The 21,773-nt window shown below is 35.2% G+C and overlaps 1 long non-coding RNA gene across 1 annotated transcript; it reads right to left on the reverse strand.

The window, feature by feature from the left end:
* Window positions 1-11,816: 11,816 nt before the first annotated feature.
* On the reverse strand, window positions 11,817-12,718 carry LOC131600366 (uncharacterized). The gene is made up of 3 exons (XR_009283122.1): window positions 12,390-12,718; window positions 12,029-12,078; window positions 11,817-11,888 (listed from the first exon to the last, which is right to left on the reverse strand). It is a non-coding gene; the product is annotated as an uncharacterized LOC131600366 (long non-coding RNA).
* Window positions 12,719-21,773: the final 9,055 nt, after the last annotated feature.

Raw genomic sequence — 21,773 nt, forward strand, 5'->3', positions numbered from 1 at the left:
ACATCGCTGCGGTTATCCACTTCCAAAACACAACCTAAAGAATCAATGGCACAACACACAAATTCGAATCCAAATCATTAACAATTCCGCACCTTTTGAGTGATTTGATATGATTTCATCTTCGTTTTCGTTTCAATATTAAATACTTGCAAATGATCCTGAGTAGTTCCAGGAACTTGAGCTACATTGACAATACCACATTCAAATTAAATAAAAAAAATCCACATGGATTCATCAAATATAACTCCTTATAGCTAACCAAATAATTTCCTATCACAATTTTAGGATCTACAAATCTAATTAACAATCACATTACGTAATCCGTAAAGAAAGCTGGCATATATGATTATTGCAATAGTGATAGAGTTTAGAGCAAGTTGAAGCCAGATTCATCATAGACTAATTAGTGTGAAGAAGAAAGAAGAAAAATTGAAAAGTCATTATGTGTTTTACCCTATAAGTTTGATCAAATGGAAATTCATCAGTAGCCATGCCTGCCGGCGTATCGCGTCCTCCCAAAAGCAGCAAAAAAGATTGAACCTGCAATGTAAAATTTTATCAGCAAACATTCCTCAATAGAAAATCCTTCAATCACTGTCTATCAATCAGCTATTAGTGATCAGACTTTTAAATAAATTTACAATGACAAACCGGTGTTATATAAACCAAAACTCGATTTGAAATCGAAACAAACCTGTACATAATTGGAGGAACGACATATCCAAGTTCTTAAAGAACAACATCTATTAAAAGATGAAAACCTCCAACAGAGTCAATTCTGGTAATCGAACATATAAAACTCCCCGCAACAGCCATGGCACCATAAATCCCTGAAACAAAACAACTCATTACAAATTTTGCAGAACAAATATCGTTTACTTATACAAAACATTATTAAATCAACCTAAAATTAGGGTTTAAGGGAGGGTAAGTTAATAACAAAACCTAAACTAAAAATTCAGACAGAATTCATTCCGAATCTTACCACCACCGCAGTCACTGACGGAAACACGTTATTGCCACCGCAGATCGACCACCGTGAAACCGAACACCGCATATCTAACACACATCACGGTAACCATACAATCAGACACATTTAATAAAAGCATAGTAACAAAAACTTACCAATGGTATGGATAGTAGTGACGATATGAAAAGGGGATCTGAAAAGGTTCGGTTCAACGAATCGCTCTGGATTGCTGCGATAGAACGGTTACAGATCTGAAAAGGGTAAAATTGAAGGATATGAAGATTTTGAAATGAATGTAAAACAATAAAGTAAAAAATCAAACCTCTAAAATCTGAGGAGAATCGGCGTCTTCTTCGTCGTATGCGATTCAACTCCGACCACAAATTCCATAGGTTGAGCAAACAAACCATCATCATCAGCAACGTGTTCATCGTCACCATCAACATCATATTCATCTGCACAGAAATCAGAAGAGAAAATATCAGAGAAAGAGAGACAAAAGAAAGAGGAAGAGGAAGAGAGAGGTAGAGGAAGAGAGAACGCGATTTTTTCAAAATAGAAGCAACCCTAGGGTTGGTAATAGAAACAAAAGAAAAGAAAGATTATTAAGGCATCCACGTGGCACAATTTGGTAACAAAAGGGCAGTATAGTATTTTCCAGATCAGTAAACTTTCTTATATTGTAGATTTGAAAAAAAAGACATTTATGCTAACTAAGATAAACCGCCCTTCCTTTTGTTGGGAAGTCTGCAAAAGCAACCTTTTGTCCACCAGATTATCAATATTGCAACCCTTTTGTCCGTCAAATATCAAAAAGTGATAACATAGCAGACTGTCCACCTCCTCTAACATCTGATTCTATCACTTCCTCTTGGTCTTCCCCTTCCATTTCTCTGTCTTCACCGTTTATACATCAACTTTCTCTCTTCAAACACCTTCCCCTCTCCAAAACGCTTCATCTCTTCTTCACATCTACAAGTTTCTTCCTTTTGCTACTTTCAACTAGGAATATGGTGGTGATGAAGATCGATGAAGGCGATGATGAATGTTGTGCGATTTGGTGGTGATGATGTTGCTCGATTTACTGATGTGTTGAAGGATATGAAGATGATGTTATGGTTCCTAAACTTTGGTGAGATTTTTCTGATTTTTGTTCTTTGTGTTTTTGGATCTACGGATCTGTTGTCTTTTGTTCTTCTTCTACAAAAATTTCTGAAGGGTTTTATGTATTTGGAAAATGACGATAAGATTTAGGGTTTGATTATGATCTCTGTGGCTATGGCTGTGTGTTTGTGTGAACAGTTCTTCTTTTTGCAACAATTTCCGAAGGGTTTCTGGAAAATGATGAATGAAAATCTTAGGGTTTCATTGTTTATTTTTTTATGTCCGATTTCGGGTGAACATTGGTCTCTTCTTCTTTTTCTAACAATTTCCTGAAAGGTTTTGGAAGATGAACAACAAAAGTTTTTTATGGTTTTTTTGTTCTTTGTCTGCGGCTGTGGTTTCTGAACAGTGATCTCTGCCTTGGGAACTGTGTATTAATTGTTATATACTGACAGAGTTTAGGGTTTATTCTTAGCAGGCCTGATAGAAATCTGTTTTGGACTTTTCAACTGATCTGGTGTGAACTGTGGTATTTGACTATGATGTTATTTTACTAAGTCAGCAGTAATTTTATTTTATCTCTATTGTGAACCAAACTTGCTTTTGTGATTTATAGTAGAGATATTTGGGCCTATGATTATTGTTGACCTTGCAAACATGATCGAATTAAATCCCTATTTTCTGATTCCTTACACAAACCCTAATGATGAATTGTAAATTTGCTTGAGAATTCTTATTCATGATACAAATTTTGTGGGTTGTAGTTTATTAACATGCCTAAGTGGCTCATTGTTGATCATGGTTGCTATGCTTATTCATATATATCACTGTTTTTATATGACACTCTTGGTATGTTGCCTGTAATTTATCAGGGAACTTGATTTTGTTCGTATTTATGTGCAAGAAATTGTTTCCTCTATAGGTCTTGATGCTGTCAAATTTATTGTTAATCATGCTCTTGTACAAGTAATATTTTGCTTGTCTCAAACATTAAACTCAGCAAGTTAAACTGTGTAGCATGTAACATCTGTTACTTTCAAATTGAGTACTATAGAAGTTGAGAAGGTATTGTTGCGTAAATGTTAGAATCTCTATTCTTTGATTTTCTATTCTTTCAAATATAACACAGGGATCAAATTCTTATTTTGTGTATGCAGTAATTTTGGAAGGGTACTTAAAGGTGGCTGATTTGCAGGTTTTTCAAATTGGATTGCAGTTGGAGTTTAATTCGCGAAGTTTACAAGGGCTGGTACGAGGAGCAATAATTTATTTGCAAATGGAGTATTTATTTTTATTGAAGACCTTGCAATAACATAAAAGTTGTTATAGAGAGACTTTTAACTTTCCTATCTAAACTTTGACTTTCATTATTTGCTGGTTGTGTAGTATCATATTTGATTAATTATCTATGAATGGAAACAAGTATGTCTACTGTAAATTATTTAACTTCATAATGCTATATGCATTTTCAAATTTAACCTTGAATTTACTAAATTTAAATGAGTTTGATAATTGTTTTTTTATGGTGCAGATATTCATGTAGTTTGCTTCAATATGGTATGAAGCAAATTTGTATCTCTACTACAAATTCAAATTCACTAATCAATGTTGGGGAAAGAGGTATTCATTTCACTAAGATTAAGTAGACATGTTTACTATTTAGACATGGATTTCATCTAATGTTAGGCATACCTCTCACGTAATCAAAGGCAACATGTTGACTCAAATCACTAATGCCTCACAATTGATGAAGCTGGAGAAGACCCACATGTTGCACATGCTCTGATTATTGACAGAAAAACTCTAAAATATGCTTTAGAAGATGATATCAAACACCAATTTTTTACATTAGTTGTTGATTGTGTGTCTGTTATGGTGTCATGTATCTCCAATCAAAAGGCCTAGGTAGCACCATTTTTCTTTGTATCAATTTGGTTTCTATTTAATATATTTTACACATTTCATAAGTTGATCACTATAAACGATGCTTCTTATCTAAGTTGTCAAGCTTGAGAGTCTTGGTAAACTCGCGTAGTTCTGTAGATTCGATTTGTACAACTTTACTCAATATTGAAAAAACATTTATATGCTTGCGGTAAAGTTATTGTTTGTCTACGGTAAAGCTAGAGAGAAGAAAAATGCTTCTCCTCAGTAAATAATAATGGGATCTATTTGATTAAAAGTTCTTAGAATTATTAAAAAGTTCATATCAGTGAACGTTGGAAAATTATAACATTCTCCACGTTATTTATTTATATAACATGTTAAAAGCAACTGATTGTCCACTGATAGCACACTAAGGTAACTTATATCACTTTCATTACTATTCTCCTTTAACTTTGAAACTATCGGTTTAGTATTATTGCATCGTTTAGTGTTACAATTTAACATTTATTTTCATAAGGATTGACAGAATAGCTTCATCCTCATGTCATTCATTATTATTCTTTTGCTATGCATGATATATGGTTCTGTCAACAATAATAGACTTTTTCCACCCTCATTTCAATCAATTAATATACTTTAGTATTTTATCTATATAACCTATAAATTATGAGTTAATAAAGCATGTATTGTACTTTCATGACCATTTTCTCTTGATTCTTGAAGGGAGCAATGACGAGAGGGGAAAAACTATAAATTAAGAGTAATTAATTGAAGTGTCCATTAAACTTGAATTTATTAAATTTTTTTAATTTTAAAACTCAGTAAGTAAAAATAATATGAAGTGGAATTTTGATAGAATTTTTTTAATTGTAATTAAAATTAATTGAAAAAGATTTAAGATAAATTATATAATTACTTAAAATTTGTGTGAATGAACAAAAATATGTAAAGTAAATTAAAAATACTTATAATAATGTAGAGTTACAAAAGTTATTAAACACATTTACTGCATATTTATAATTATTTTTTATATATAATAAATAAAAAATCGTTAAATAATTAATAAATATTTTTTCATTATTATTTTAAGAGTATTAAGTATGTGATAATTATTTAGATGTCAGTGGAGTGTCATTATGTTTTAATTAAGGGTCTAATCCCAAACATATCAATAAAATTGATATCAAATTTGACTTTGGCGAAAATTTTAATTTGATTTCCAATAATCAAGGGTCATGTCATTATATTTTAATTTGATTTAAATATTTTTACATACGAAAATTTATCATTGATTTAGATATTTTTGTAAACGATACATACACAAAATGATATTTGTATAAGGGAAAAAATATATTATTGATCTAAATATTTTTATCTATGAAAATTGGTATTTATGATCCAAATGTTTTATTTAAAATTGCTATATGGAAAAAAATATATTATTGATCTAAATATTTTTAAATACAAAAATTTACTATTGATTCATTGTAAATAATACCTAAACAAAAATAAATATTTTTATCTATGAAAATTGGTATTTATGATCCAAATATTTTATTTAAAATTGCTATATGGAAAAAAAATATATTATTGATCTAAATATTTTTATATACAAAAATTTACTATTGATTCAAATTATTTTTGTAAATGATACCTAAACAAAAATAATATTTGTATACGGGAAAAAAATCTATTATTGATCAAAATATTTTTATATACGAAAAATGATATTTGCGATTCTAATATTTGTGACTCAAAAATGGTAAACGGGAAAAAATTTATTATTGATCTAAATATTTTTATATACGAAAATTTACCATTGGTCCATATATTTTTATAAACGATACATAAGAAAAAAAATATTTATACACAGGGAAAATTGGTATAAATATTTTTATATACGAAAAATGATATTTATGATTTAAATATTTGTGATCCAAAAATGGTATCCAGAAAAAAAATTATTATTGATCTAAATATTTTTATATAAAAAAAATATATTATTGATCTAAATATTTTTTCTTTTTTAACTTTCTATTTAAAATAAAAATATTATGTAAAAAAATTCGCGTAACAAACCAGAACCCGTGCGTATGCACGGGTTTGTTACTAGTTGTTTATAAAATTTTATGTAACAAAAATTATTATTGTTGTAAATGTAAGATAACTGAAAGTAAGTTTTTCTCATTTAAGTGGAAGGAATATAAATACATCAATTTATAACGTTCAATAAACTATTTAAATATTTTATTTTAACACATCACCCAGTCGAAGCGGAAGGTTCATAAATGTTTAGACTGATCTAAAAATTATCAAAGAGAATGTGAGGAAGCCCTTTAGTGAAGATGTCTGTAATCTGGTGTAGAGAGGGAACATGAAGAACGCGCGCCTGTCCACAAGCTACATTTTTTTCGAATAAAATGAATATCCATCTCAATATGCTTGGTACATTGATTATGCACAAGGTTACTAGATAGATAGATAGATGACACTAACATTGTCACAATACAACAAAGTGACATGAGGAAGAGGAAAGTGAACCTCCATGAGAAGATTGTGACTCCAACACGATTCAGAGACAACATTGGCAACACCCCTATATTTAGCCTCAGCCTTGGAACATGAGAGAGTATATTGTCTTTTGGAAGACCAAGAGATGAGGTTGTCACCAAGAAAAACATAGTAGTCAGATGTAGAACCGTCTCGTGTCAGGGCATCCACCCCAATTAGCGTCAGTGTATGAGATAAGCTTTGAAATGGGGGATGGTGATAAGTGTAACCCAAAAATGCCGTGCCCTGAACATATCGCAAAATGCGCTTGAAAGCAACCATGTGCTTTGTGCGAGGTGCATGCATGTGAAGACAAAATTGTTGAACAACATATAATATGTCAGATCGAGTAAAAGTGAGATACTATAAAGCCCCTACAAGAAGTGCTGGAAGAAGTGCTGAATTTATGCTTGGTGTCAACAGAAGCGGCTGACGGTTTGCAGTACGCCATGCCAGAACGTTAATTATCTCGGAGGCATAAGTGCCTTGACTAGGAAAGATGCCGTAAGGATGACAAGATACTGCAATACCAAAAAAGTAATTCAAGAGCCCCATATCCTTCATCACAAACTCCGAGGCCAAGAGTGACATGATTGTTTTACGAAGGTCCTGACTAGAAGTAATAAGCATGACACTATGTCAAATAAGACCTTAGGTAGCGTTTTTTTGACCTTAGGAAGCACTTTTAAGCGTTGTCTATTCTAGCGCTGCTATAGGTATAGCCAATGGTCACCAAGTATGTGAAGTTTGAAGATACAATGCCTATTATAGTTTCCCCAAAAAAAAGGTGAAAGAGTGTCCAGAAACATGCCAGTAAATTTCTTCTCAGTTAAGGATGGCCCACTTGAGAAGCTAGCTCTCTCCAACGATGAGCGTACTCGATGGATTCTTTCTCTTTTTGAGACATGCTCTGCAGTTGTCGGAGGTCAGGTGCCATGTCCAGATTATACTTATATTGCTTCATGAAAGCATGAGTCAGATCTTGAAAGCAATGAATACGGTTCCTCTCAAGTCCCATATACCATTTCAATGAAACTCCACTCAGGCTATATTGGAAGCAGTGAATAAGTAGTTTGTCATTCTTGGTGTAAGTAGCCATCTTGCGGTAGTACATGATCAAGTGACTTCTTGGACAAATGCCTCCTTTGTACTTTTCGAACTCGTGATTCTTGAATTTCGCAGGCATGACAAAGTCAGAAACCAAACACATGTTTTCAGCAGCAACCCAAAGTAATCATTTCCTTCCATTGCTATCAATCTCTTTTCTAAAGTCTGATACTGCTCTTTGACATCTTCAATATCTCCATCATCTCCTTGAATTCCGTTCTGGAAACGTGCAACACGATATTCAAAAACAGGATTCTCATAAGTAGGCTAAGCAATAGGGTGCACAATAGGCTCAAAAATACTGGGTGTGAAGATTGATCGATCACAAGCTGTGAAGATTGACCAATCCCAGAAGTCTTCTCATAGGGAGGAGTGTAATTCGGTGGCAACAAAAATACTTCAGGAGTCTTCTCATAGGGAGGAGTGTAACTCAGGCCATGTAGAAGCTGGATTCTGAACATGTTAAGGGTCAACAACAACACTTGTGACTTCAGAGATGACAGTTCTCTGAGGTGGTTCTCCTCTAGCAATATGTACTTGCAACATTTCAATGAGTTTGGTCATGCCTGGAATCAACTCATAAATTTCCATTCTGACCTTTGCGTTATGTTGTTCTTGATTTTCCATTCTTCTTCTTCTTCTTCTTCTTCTTCTTCTTCTTCTTCTGACGTTGGCTCTAATTTCATATTTGTATTGAGGAAATATCTTGACAGTAGACAAACCACTCTGAAGATGAAGACATACGAGAATAAGTTTTCTGGACAACCTGGATATATGCATAAAGTATGCAAATGATGCAATGAAATGCATCACTACAAGAACCACGAGCATGGAGTTAAGGATAAGAACCAACCACCAAGGTATGTACTAAGGGTTAAAACAAATGTAGAACAAGGTTCTAAAAGTTCCTTAAGTCTATGATCCTCTTTCGGATATTACTGGTTTAGTGATTGCTCATAGACCAATGACATTCTCAAGAGAAATTCGTCTAAGTGTAGCATCGCATAACAACGGGTTCAAGTCTACACTTGAATTGTTTCTACACTACATCCTAAAGGCCAAGATGGGTAAAAGGATTCTAAAGGTCTTCAACTTCTCAGGACACTCAAAATTAAAAGTGATAACGTCGTTACGACTGCTCGTAACAACAAGTACTACCTTCCATGAGGACAACAAACCATCGACTTCCCCGGCCAAACCTCTGTTTGTGCCAGCAGCAAGACATCCGCGCTGCCCCCTAGTCGAGGACAATATGGCCTCTTGCTCGTTGGGCACCTCTGCCGTCCAGAAGTACATCTCTGCCCGACCAACAGCTAGTTACGGGCAGCCATCCAGAATTCCTACTTTTACACCTAGATTTCCGACAATCACATGTTTTGGGCCTGCCTGGCATTTAGGCGTAAATCTTTGGTGAAAACCCAAGAATGTCTTTAGTGTTTGGAGATGCATCTCTGAACGCACCCATTTCTCAAAAAAATTGAACAGAAATGAGTGAGTTACCATATTATAATAAATTTTGGAGATGCATGTCCAGATAAACACTTTTTTAATGAAAAATGGTGTTTTCGGATATGTATATCCGTAAAGCGCCATGTTGTGTTTTTTTTAATTTAATATTGAGTGTATGCAACAAATATGCATATACCAACAATGTCCCTATTAAGAAAAACAATTGAAAAATAGAAAAACGATTAAAATAAAATTATAAAAATTTGAATATACAACTAAAAATCAAATAAAATCAAATTAAGAGTCTACAATTTTTTTACATATTATTTTTTGGAAAATATGAAAACAGAAAACAAATCAAATAAAATAGAAAAACAAGGAATTTATGGTTTTTAGGGTGGTGTCCCATAGTTCTTCTGATGAAATGGCACGGTAAAATTTCAATTTAGAGTCGATTTTCTAAAAAATTGAGTTTTTTGCGCTAGTTCGCATAAAGGCAAAAAATGTTGGAAGGCAAGGCCAGAACACGATGATACAATTCCTATGACTCTAATATTGGTTAAAATCAACAGAGTCTCCTACGACAACACTAATTTTAGTGAAAAACGTGTAGTAAATAGGATCAGTGTGTTTTCGGAGATGCATAAATAAATTTATTTAAAAATTTTCGAAGATGCATAAATAAATTTATTTAAAAAATTTCGGAGTTACATCTCCAAATCAATTTTTGACAAAATAAGATATGTCCAAAAATTTATCTTCAATTTTTTTTGAAGACAACACTATAAGAGTGAGAAAAGAAATTGCCTAATATTTTGGGTAAGATGTTCTCCGAATGGTCCTTGGCTCAACTAAACTTGCAAGATGATATAGAAAATCCACACACTCTCCCAAAGTATTAACTCACAATAGACACATCCTCATATCTCTCAAATTCCCACAAGTTTGTATAATTGGATTTATTTGGTTATTTTTATCACTTCACTAGTTTGTATAATTGGTTTTATTTGATTATTTTTAGAGAATTTCTTCACCCACCTCCTAACCTTCTTGCTCACCCCTGATGAATTTACAACACTACCCCTTGTTTCGGAAATTCATTTCCGAAAAGGTACTTTTTTTTGAAAAAAAGGTGTTTTCGGAAATGAACTTCCGAAAACGTGTTTTTTTTAATATAAAATATTGATTTCGGAGACGCATCTCCGAAATAAAGTTACATTTTCAGAAAATGTGGTGTTTCGGAAGTTCATCTCCGAACTCACCCCCCTTGGAGGAATTCGGAAATTCACTTTCGAAAAAAGGTCTGGACAGAAGAAAAATAACAAACAAGAACGATTCGCTTTATTTAATCAGATGAAGACGATGGAGGAGACGCTGCAACAGGTTAGAAAGTCCTGATCCTCTAGAAATCCATACCACATTGTAACTTACCAATAAAATAAACAACAACAAAAAACTTATGAGCAAACTATACTTACATCATAGTGGTGTAGATCCTTATCAGCCACTCGCAACTGAAAATGATTAGCACGAACTTGAATTTTCCTTCCCAATTTTCCTTCCCAATTTTCCTTCTGAGACGACGGAGCCGACTCTAGAGTAGCCTTCTGTTTAACTTCGGCAGTCAGACTCTCGATGGAGATCAGAGCCGAACTCAAGGAAGCAACCGGCGCTGCGACAGATGGAACAAACGATGCTGAAACAGATGGACGAACAACCGGAGCTGCAACAACAGACGGAGGAGAGGTAACCGGGGCCGGAGCATATGACGGAGGAGGTGGATGTCCGGAGGAAGAAGGATTGGAGGTACGTCCACCGCGAGAGCCACGACCACCACCACCACGACCTGATCCTGCAGCATTGATGGATGATTGTTGAGAATGTGCAGGAGATGGTTGACTCTGGCGATTTTCGGGATGATTTCCTCCACCGCGGCGAGACATTGTGATGAAAGCAGTAACAAGAGATAGAAAACGTTAAAGCAAAGAAGAAGACTTAGGATCGAAAATGATTTAGGATATTTTGAAAGAAAAATGGGTGAGAAGCTTTTAAATAGGAAAGTGTTTTAGAAGTTAACCGTCTGAGAGTGGTGGGGAGAAGGAAAAGGGAACTTCGAAATTTCAAAAGGTTTTTTATTCTTTTAAATAGGGCTTGCATGTGGAGCTTCCCAATTTTTGTTACGTAGGCTTTTAAGTAGGAAAGTGTTACCACATTTCTTAGAAGGTAACCGTCTTAGAAGGCTTACGTAGGCACATGTGTCCACATTTCTTACCTGATCAGGGGACGTCATTACAAAAAAATCAAACAAAGGGGTGCGCTGGGAAAGTCAAAGTTCTATGTTTATAATCCAGAAGATGGATAGTGTTCGCGGCGATGAAATCCAAGAATCTACATATTGAAATCAGAACAATCCAAAAACTAAGATGATAAATCCAATACAAAAACACTGTGCGATACAATCCGAAATCAGAACAAAACAAAACAAAACACGTCAAACAAAACAAAAACACGTTATTCTGCCCGACGAGCGTTACAAAATACACATCAAACAAAATAAAAACACGTTATTCTTCCCGACGAGCGAACTCCTCCGAATGAAGATAATTATACCAATCCTCATCCCACTCAGTATCAGAACCATCAGCGTTGATCACGCCTGAAGACTGAGTCTGCACGTCCGAACCATGGACCCCCAGGGGACGAGAAGCAGAACCAGTCAAAACCTTCTTCTTCTCCTTCACCTCCTTCACCTCCTTCACCTCCTTCACCTCCTTCACCTCCTTCTTTGAAGAACCCTTTCTTCCCTTAGCGCCACCCATTCCTGCGTAAAAATGAAGAAAGAAAGGTCCATGAGACCTCCTTTTATAAAAGAAGAAAGGGACACAAACTTCAAAGAAACAGGCACAATAAACAAAGGCGTTGAAAATAAAGTACTTGCAAATTAAAACGGACACTCCCTACCCTCTCTAGAAGACGCAGTCCTGCGTGCTGGTTGATTGTCTGACATGTTCCTGTAAACAATTGAAATCGATTAATATGCGAGACAAAATAAAAAACAAAAAAATTTGAACTTCTGATACATTTCGGAAGTTCATTTCCGAAAACTGGGATGGAGGTGTTTTCGGAAATGAACTTCCGAAACACCCCTGCGATGGAGTTTTCTGCAACTTCCATGGCAGACCCCTAAACCAAACTTCAAACCAAATCAAAATGCTTCTAAACAACCTAAATACTACTAACAACCTAACCATATATCATTTATGCAATTAAAACCCTAAATAACATGCATTTGAATAATAGATCTAAAAATTTCAAAACTTACAAAGTGTTAGGATTGAGGGCTTTTGAATGTTGTTTAGCAGTGTAATTGGAGCCTTGATGCAGCTTTGGAATTCTGTTTGCACAAATTTTCGCCTTTGCCACTTTTTGTTTTGATTTAGGGTAAATGATTGGGGGAGGGGGAGTGTTTTGATAAATCTGCAGAAATCGCAGTATTTCGGAAGTGAACTTCCGAAATAATGTTTTCGGAAATGAACTTCCGAAATAAGTCAATTTTTTCAAAAAAAGACGCTTTCGAAAATGAACTTCCGAAGCAGGGGTATTTTGGAATTTTCGCTGGGGGTGACCCCCATAGGGAGGTGGCTAAAGAAATTTTCTTATTTTTATCACTTCATTTTTTTTTGAAATTTTCATCATTTTTATCTCAACTAACTTTGAAGAAAAAAAATACTCGACTAAGTATCACGCATACACAAAAAGACATAATCAAATAACCCACATGCGACATAGTCTTAGTCTTTACTTTGTCCAATCATAATGTCAAGTAATTAATATCAGAAATCCACGTGAGCCTCCAATCATACACTACTTCATCATATATGACATAGTCCTACTTCAAAACTATTACGATATATATAAATACAAACGCATAAGTTATTCTCTTCATCATATTTTTCCACCTCTCCCTTAATTTGCTTACAAGTTCATTATTTCTTCACTAGCAAAATGAACTTTCCTAACAATATTTCCAATGGAATATCATCTAAAAGAGAACTCCAACTACAAGGACATCGTCCTACAACTCTGAGGATAAACAAAAACTCTCATAAGATCAAGAAACCACCATTGTGTCCACAAGTCCAAATTCACAAACCGGTTATCATCTATACAGTCTCTCCAAAGATTATCCACACCACACCAAGTGAGTTCATGAGCCTAGTTCAACGTCTCACATGTTCCTTTGCTTCCTCACCATCATCCAAAACGGTATCAATGTCAAGTAATTCTTTAAACGACAACAATAGTTGTGAAACAACAATGTTGACTGCGTTATCTTGTACCACAAACAAGGAGGGTAGAGTTTAAACAATTGAGGATAAAGCAGCATCAGAGTGGGAATGGTAGCAATGAAACATAAATAGAAAATGTTACAATTTTTGAGCTGTATTTATTGTTTAAAAGAGTTTTCTTAATCCTCATTTAATGTTTGTCTTTTTAATATAAGTAGTATATTTAATGCTTGGCAATTTCTCGTGAGGACTTATTTGTAAAAATATTCAAAGTTATCAAAATAAATTACTATATGGTAAATTCTTTGGTACCCATGAGTTTAAGTTGCGTACCGGTACCTTTAGTATAAATTGAATTTTAATTTTAATTTATTTTAAAATAAAATAAAATACAAAAATAATGTGACATTGAATTCAACTATTTGATTGGTTGAGGGTATCAGTACCCAACTAAACTTAAAGGTACCGGAGTGTTCACCAACTGGGAAAAGCCATATATAGGTTAATGGTTTGGTAAGTAGATCAGCCAATTGTTGCAACTATCAATGAGAAACAATCTAAACAAGGCAACCAGTAAATTTTCAAGGACAATTTGGCGAGAATAGATCCTAGTGTTGATATTATATATGATGACAATATTTTATAGATAATATGTATAAGATATTTTGACAAAGTTGTGAGAAGTCTTGTCTCAAAATGATCAAGACACTTTAGTAGAAAGCATCGTGTTAAGAAAAATGTCATACATTGTATGAGACATCTTGCCTCGCTCAAGATGTTTTGCGCGCAATTTGATTGTAGTAATTTTCTCACTTTTGGAGATTTGTTTCCATTTATGTCCAATAAAAGATTTGAGAGTTTATGCAGGTGTTTGGTTTATGAAAGATTAAATCAAGAGTTTTGTATATATTCAAGATTGGGTCAATAAAGATATATAATCAACAAAGATTGACCTCACACACTTTTGGAGGTTCAATTGCATTCAAATAAAAAAACTCTACCGGACTTTCTATCAGGACTTTTGTTGTTATTTAAGGAGTCATTCTCCTTTGTGAGACTCATACCTTGTACTACTAAGTTTGGTGTATTTTATTGTTCTTGAGTCTTTGATTGTTTTTGTAATGATTTATTCCTTGGTCATAATTCGAGTTGTATTATTGTTTCATTAGTTTTATACTATTATAACTGTTCAAGGGGAGTCTGAATCAAAGTTCATGAGTAAGATGTATTAGGAAAAGAGACATTAAATTAGAAAAGTTAGAAGCAGACCAATTTGTACTTTTGACTATTAAGAGTGATTTTTTTGTACTTCTAACTATTAAAAGTGAATTTCTTTTCATTGGATTAATGTGCTCCAAATGTAAGTCATTTTGCATTGAACTTTGTTATCAATTCCTATGTTATTTAATTTTTTTTTATTCTTTCTCTTACGCATCCTTATTAACATATACATTATTTCAACATTATGTCCGACATTCTATCATCATTAGAACAAAATTTAAATGGGTTTCGGATTAGACATCCTATTTTGGTTGGGGAACTCTAGAATTTCTCTACACTCATCAAAATGGATAATATTAGAGAATTTCTTTGTCCACCTCCCAACCTTCTAGGTCACCTCTGGTGAAAAACCATATATACCCTGACTTCGGAAATGCATTTCCGAAATGCAAGAAAAAGGTGTTTTCGGAGATGCATCTCCGAAAGCGCCTTTTTTTTTCAAAATTTGTCTTATTTCAGAAATGCATTTCCGAAAACAGCATTTCGGAAGTTCATTTCCGAAATACTGCGCGTTTTACAGATTTAGCAAAACAGCCCCCCCTCCCCCATTCATTTTACCCTAATCTTCTTCCAAACTCAGCCTCTCTTCAAAATTTCTGCAAAAGCAAGTGTGAAGTATCAGAGATTGCCAAAATCTTCTTCCAATCTCAACCTAAATCATCTCAAACTCTATTAGTGGTAAGTTTATCAATTTTTTTCAATTTTTAGATCCATTATTCATATCTCTATTAGGGTGTTTAGAAATTGAAAAAATCACATTAAGGTAGGTTGGTACTGCTATTTAGGTTGTTTAGAATGAATAAAAGTAGTTTTGATTTAGGATTTTGGGGTCTGCCATGGAAGTTGCAGAAAACTTCTTCGCAGGGGTGTTTCGGAAGTTCATTTTCGAAAACACCTTCATTCCCAGTTTCGGAAATGAACTTCCGAAGTTGTCCAGAAATGCAATTTTTTTTAGTTTTTTCTGTTGTCTCGCATATTAATCGATTTCAATTGTTTTCAAGAACATGTCAGGCAACCGCAGGGTAGAGAGACCCAGATTGCAAAGGCTAGACGCGAGCGGGCGGCGCAGCTGGCGTCGATGCGGGGACGGGGGCAGGGCCGGGGACGTGTGCGAGTTCCCGTGCAGATGGACGAGGGTACCTCTACATCTGGATCGAGGAATCGTCTGGCTCGGGTATCTTCTTCCTGCCAGCGAGAGGAGGAGGAGGAGGAGGCAGTGACATACCACGAGGCGGAGGAGGTACCGGATGTTGACCCTCCACACGGGGAGGAGGAGAAGCAGGAGGAGGGCTACCCGGGAGGGCCTAGTGACACTTCCGTGCTGATTACCTACCACGAGCACGTCGCTCGGCGTATCTGGGAGGGAGAGGTATTTTTTATAATTTGCCCGACTATATTATTTAACCGTTTATAATTTAGCCGTTTATTCAATATTTTCTTAACGGTCTATTTAACATACTTTTTTATTTGTTTTTTTTGTAACAGGAGAGAGAGCCTTTGAAAATGGTGAACCACTCCCGGAAGGTTTTCAGTCTGTTTAAACCAACTGCTGAGTGGTTTAACGACGCGGTGACAGCTTCAGGGCTTAGTGGGCTCTGCATGACGGGGTATACCACCATCAGCCACGACATGCAGAGGGCCTTTGTGGAGCGGTGGCACAGGGAGACGTCTTCTTTCCACTTACCGGTTGGGGAGATGACGATCACCTTGCATGATGTGCAGTGTCTTCTCCACCTGCCGATCAGGGGGCGCTGTTGCACCACTCCCGGATCCAGAGGATCGAAGCAAGTCAGTGGATGGCGCTCTATTTGGGTATGGAGCCCGAAGTTGCTGACTATGAGTGCATCACGACATCTGGGCCTCATATTCGGTTCACCACACTGAGCGCTTATTTCGAGCACCACCTGGTGGCGGCGGCCGAAGTCGAGGATGCGGGTGACGACCTATTTACACAGTATCACCGTGGCTGCGCTCTCTGGTGCTGGTACATGTTTGTGGTAGGCGCTGCAATCTTTGTGGACAAGAGTGCAAGGTACGTCGACGTGACCTACCTCCGCTACTCATGGACTTGACTACCGTTCACCAGTGGAACTAGGGGCAGCTACTTTGGCATACCTAAACCAGAAGCTGAATGAGGCCTCCAACTGGAGGACGAGGCAGTTGACCGGATCCTGCACACTACTTACGGTACGTTTCATTTTAATTGTTCGTATTTATTTCTGTTTCGTATTTATTTTTAATACATTATCGTGTTTGTTTTTCAGAGCTGGATCATCTCTTACTTCTCCCGCATCCACGGCTTCCACATTGATCCTAAGTACGATGACGCCATGCCCAGGGCCGCCAGATACGTTCTCCAGATGGGGAACAATGCAGTGGGACCATACCGTGGGTACCTCGACCGCACGATGCACGATGACGTCACTTGGAGGCCATTCAGCGGCTACACTCATGTTGTCCCCTTTTACGACATATCTTTATATTCTGGCTGGTTGGCATGCGGGACCAGCACCATGGTCCGGTATCTCCCTGAGTGGTGCATGCGACAGTTTGGGTATGTGCAGATGATACCCAGGTCACCTTTTGAGGCTGCTCCCGACACAGTGACCCGAGTGCAGCTCACTGGCATATTTGAGGATTGGGAGCGTCATGTGGTACCGGAGGAGTATCGTCGCATTCGGGTCACCCAGGACTGGCACAATGTGGAGGGGTACGTCACATGGTTCTATCGAGTGTCACATCCTCTACTGAGACCCGACGCTCCCGGCGCTCCTAGGCCAGCACACGAGGAGATCCTGGAGAACCAGCAGGCCGAGGATGACCACGCCATTGATCTCCTGCCGATCTGCCAGCGGATAGAGATGCTTGGGTGGGACGCGTTGGATCGAGGTGTCGTTCATCAGGGCGGTCCAGAGGCAGTCGCCGTGATGGAGATGATCATCACTGATGCGGGCCGTGCGGTGGCATACAGGCGGCAGAGGAGGTCCCAGGGAGAGAGGGTTAGGCATACCCAGTAGGGGTCCGAGTTTATTTTTTCTTGTTTTCGGATTGTATCTTTCGCACACTATTAATATTTGGATCGGCTTGTATATATTATTTGGATTTGATTTATCATATTAGTATTTTCTGTTTATATGTCGCTTATTTTATTTGGCGTTTTCCTTTAATTAAAAATACGAGACTGTTTCGAAAAACATAAAAAAAACACAGTTTCTGCATAATTCGGAAGTGCATTTCTGAAATCCTCCAAAATCTGAAAAAAGGTGTTTTCGGAAGTGCATCTCCGAAAACACCCCCCATTTGGTGTTTTCGGAGATGCACTTCCGAAGTCTGAGAAAATTAAAAAAAAAAAAAAACTTCGGAAATGCATTTCCGAAGCAGGGGTAAAGTGAGGTTTTCGCTGGGGTGACCCCATAGGAAAGTGGGTAAATAAATTTTCTAATATTAAAGAAAGAGAATATGTGATCGACCACCTATTCTTTCTTTATGGTACAAACTATAATTATTTGAAGGATCACATAGCTGTCAAATATATGGATAGTAAGACTTGGAAAGCAGTTATAAATTGATGAACACCCAAGTAACTTTGGCCAACACGCAAATCTTTATCCTTTTGAAAACAACACAACTTCATAGATGACAATTGGTGTCATGCCACCCAAGTAGGTGATGTATTACCTCTCATCATCGACCTTCTTAAAGTCTATCAGTGATACACCTGCTTAAAAGTGAACAAAAACAAGACAATCCGTAGAAACTTGAGCTGCCTCCCAGTAACACTTACACGGTGTTTGTTCCTGCTAAAAGTGAAAAGATGGAAAGCAGGAAGGATGGAAAAGTTTGTTGAAATCCGTTGACACCATTTTTTTAGACGCTAGCATTTGTACACATTTATTTTAGTCTGGCACAAATATCAAAAGTTGATGAAAAACTATTATAAAAATAATAAGTATAAATTCATGGTAGAAAGTACGGTATAAATGTAAATATCAATGTCATAACATCTTTTCTGTAGATAAAATTGAAAAGAAAACATGCAATAAGATGGTAAAATAACATAAGAAGGTTCACAACCCCATAAGAATGTACCCTCAAAAGCTTAAATTTGATTTACATTTAAGCTTTGATTTAATTTTTTTAGAAAATAATTTAAGTCTTAAATTTCAATAATGTATATTTATGTTACTATATGTCAAAATTATTTTTTTAACTTATAAATAATAAGTTAAAACAAACTTTTAATATTTTCAATAAAAATTATTTAAAAAAATACAAAAGAGAAATCACTTTTTTTAATCACTTTTTTTTTTTTGTTTTGGAAATTTTCAATCGTACATAATTTGGAGCAATTCTTGCATGGACACGACCCTAAATCCTCATATTTTTTTTTTTGCTATTTGCACCGGTGTCGACCCACCACAGGTGGGCCACTAATCCGGCTCGTGCGGAAATCCTCATATTTAGGAACAACCAATAAGAAGTGAGAGAATTTAAATTTGTTTAAAATTTAATGTCGTTTTTAATTGCCAACATGGAGGGTGGTTGTGATAATGGAGGAGAGAGATAATTTTAATTTTATTATTTAATTAATATAAAAATGTGATTGGTTGTGTGTAAATCCAGGTGGTATGGCTGTGTCCATCTAAGTATTTTCCCATAATTTGTATCTACTCCTTTTGATTAAGAGAACTCAACTAACTTTGAGAAAAATAACACAACAAAGTTGCATGCATACACAAAAGACATAATCAAATAGCCCCCGTGTGACTTAGTCTTAAATCTTTACTTTGTCCAATCATCAGAAATCCACATGAGCTGGGGATCCTCCGTCAATCATACACTAGTTCATCATATATATCTTATGACATGGTCCTAATTCCAAAATATTACGATATATAAATACATTACAAACGCACAAGCTATTCTCAACACCGTATTTTCCCCCCTCCCTTAATTTAATACATATATCTTCATTAGCAACATGAACTTCCCTAAGGATGTTTCCAATGAAAGATCACCTAATAGAGAACTCCAACTACAAGGACCTCGACCTACAACTTTGAGGATAAACAAAAACTCTCATAAGATCAAGAAACCACCATTGTGTCCACAAGCTCGAATCCACAAACCGGTTATCATCTATGCAGTCTCTCCAAAGATTATTCACGCCACGCCAAGTGAATTCATGAGCCTCGTTCAACGTCTCACCGGCTCTTACTCTTCCTCCAAAGATTAATCAATTTGTGGTTTTTTAATGTTAAAGCTTACTTAGAACTTTGTATATAGATGTTAGAAATATAGAAAAGCAAGAGGAAGTCAATTTGATAATAGAATCTGAATGATAATTGAAATTGAACTTAACTCTTGGATATTACTATCTTTGATTTTTATTAATAAAAAACTATTTGGAAATTTTCTTAATTCTAAGTATAAGAAAATGCAAAACTTTAAAGATTTATTATTTAAAATACTCTTTAATCTCTATTGAGTGTTTTCTTTTTAATATAAATAGATATATTTTATGCTTCACAATTTTCTATAGGGTGTATTTGTAAAAACACAAAAAAGTTACCACAGATAACCATTATATTAATTTTGATTTTGATTTTGTATTAAGGACCGGAGGAAGTATTTGATCAAATATAACAAAGGAAACTATAACAAATTCTATAACAGTGACAGTAACAATAATAACAGAAAGATATACTAACTTGAATAGAAAAAAAAAAAAAAAAGGCAATTATACTTGTAGGTGAATGCAATGAATACCAAACTTGGAAACTAATTGGAAAAAGGTAGAGGTTCTAATAGCTGGGTAAGTAATTCAATCAGTACGTAGTTGTGTAGAACTATGTATATGTATGAGAAGCAATTTAAACAAACCAAATAGTAACTTTTTATGAACAATGTGATAATTCAATCAGTATTTTGTTGTTTTATGAACAATGTGGCTATTAAAGTACAAAAGATCAGAATTAATATGAATAATCTTGAGGTTTGTGAGTAGAAAAATTTACCATTTGAGCTCTTCTTTGATCTCCATAAAACAAGAGTGTCACCTAAAAAAAATATAAGACATATTTAATCTCGAAAGTCCCTTAACTTAATTTAATTTTTTTTCTTTAGTCTCTTAACTAAAAAAAATGTTACAAGTTAGTCCTTTAACTTCACCTTGGTTATTTTATTTGGTTCCTTCCGTCAATTTCTAACAAAAAAAAAGTTAAATTCCGGTCACGTAGATGTACAACAAAACTCAAAGTCTAAATGTGACTAAATATTTGTAGTATAAATAAGGGTTTCCAATTAAGTAGGTGTCATAAAGATAGTCACAATAAAACTACATTAAATGGAAATTCTACTCTATAATACAAATATTGAGTCACATTTAGACGTTGAGCCTTATTGTACATTCACGGTACCAAAACTTAAAGTTTTTTAATTATAGAACTAAAGTGAAATATTAAATTAAGTAAAGGGACTATCATGTATTAAGCCAAAATATAAAATCTAGTGATTGGTTTCGTTGTTATGTTACAAATGAATTATTATCCTTAAAGGTCATCAATTGTAAGGAAGGGGAATAGCCGAATAGGGTTAAACAATATCTGAGCTAGGGGTGTTTGATATATCTCAGAACATGACGTGTAACTTGTTGAAGAAGCAAGGTAGACACAATCATATATTGTTCAATTGTTGCACTATGTAGGGTGGTTCACTCTTAAATGGGTTCCACAATTTATTTAAAAAAAATAAATGGTAACTAGTTAAAAAGGATTTGTTAACCCTAAAGCAAATAATAAATAAACAGTTAAACAAGGGTTTCAGCTTTGTTGTTTATCGTAAGATTGGTATTCCCAAATATTACTTTTGTATGCCCATTAATTATTTATATAGTAGAAGGTTTTATCCAATTAGATCCTGTAGTTTTTACAGGGCCGGCCCAAGGGCCAAGCTGCTAAAGCTAGGGCTTTAGGCCTCATAAATTTGGGCTTAAAAAAGGCCTCAAATATTTTTTATTTAGATATAAAAATATATAATGACATTTAAATTACATATATTATTGTAGTTGAATTGTTAATATATAGGCCTCTTTTTCTATTGGTATTTAGTTCAACTCTTAACAACCACAAAATTAA

The sequence above is a fragment of the Vicia villosa genome, linkage group LG4, assembly GCF_029867415.1.
Source record: "Vicia villosa cultivar HV-30 ecotype Madison, WI linkage group LG4, Vvil1.0, whole genome shotgun sequence".
NCBI lineage: Eukaryota > Viridiplantae > Streptophyta > Magnoliopsida > Fabales > Fabaceae > Vicia > Vicia villosa.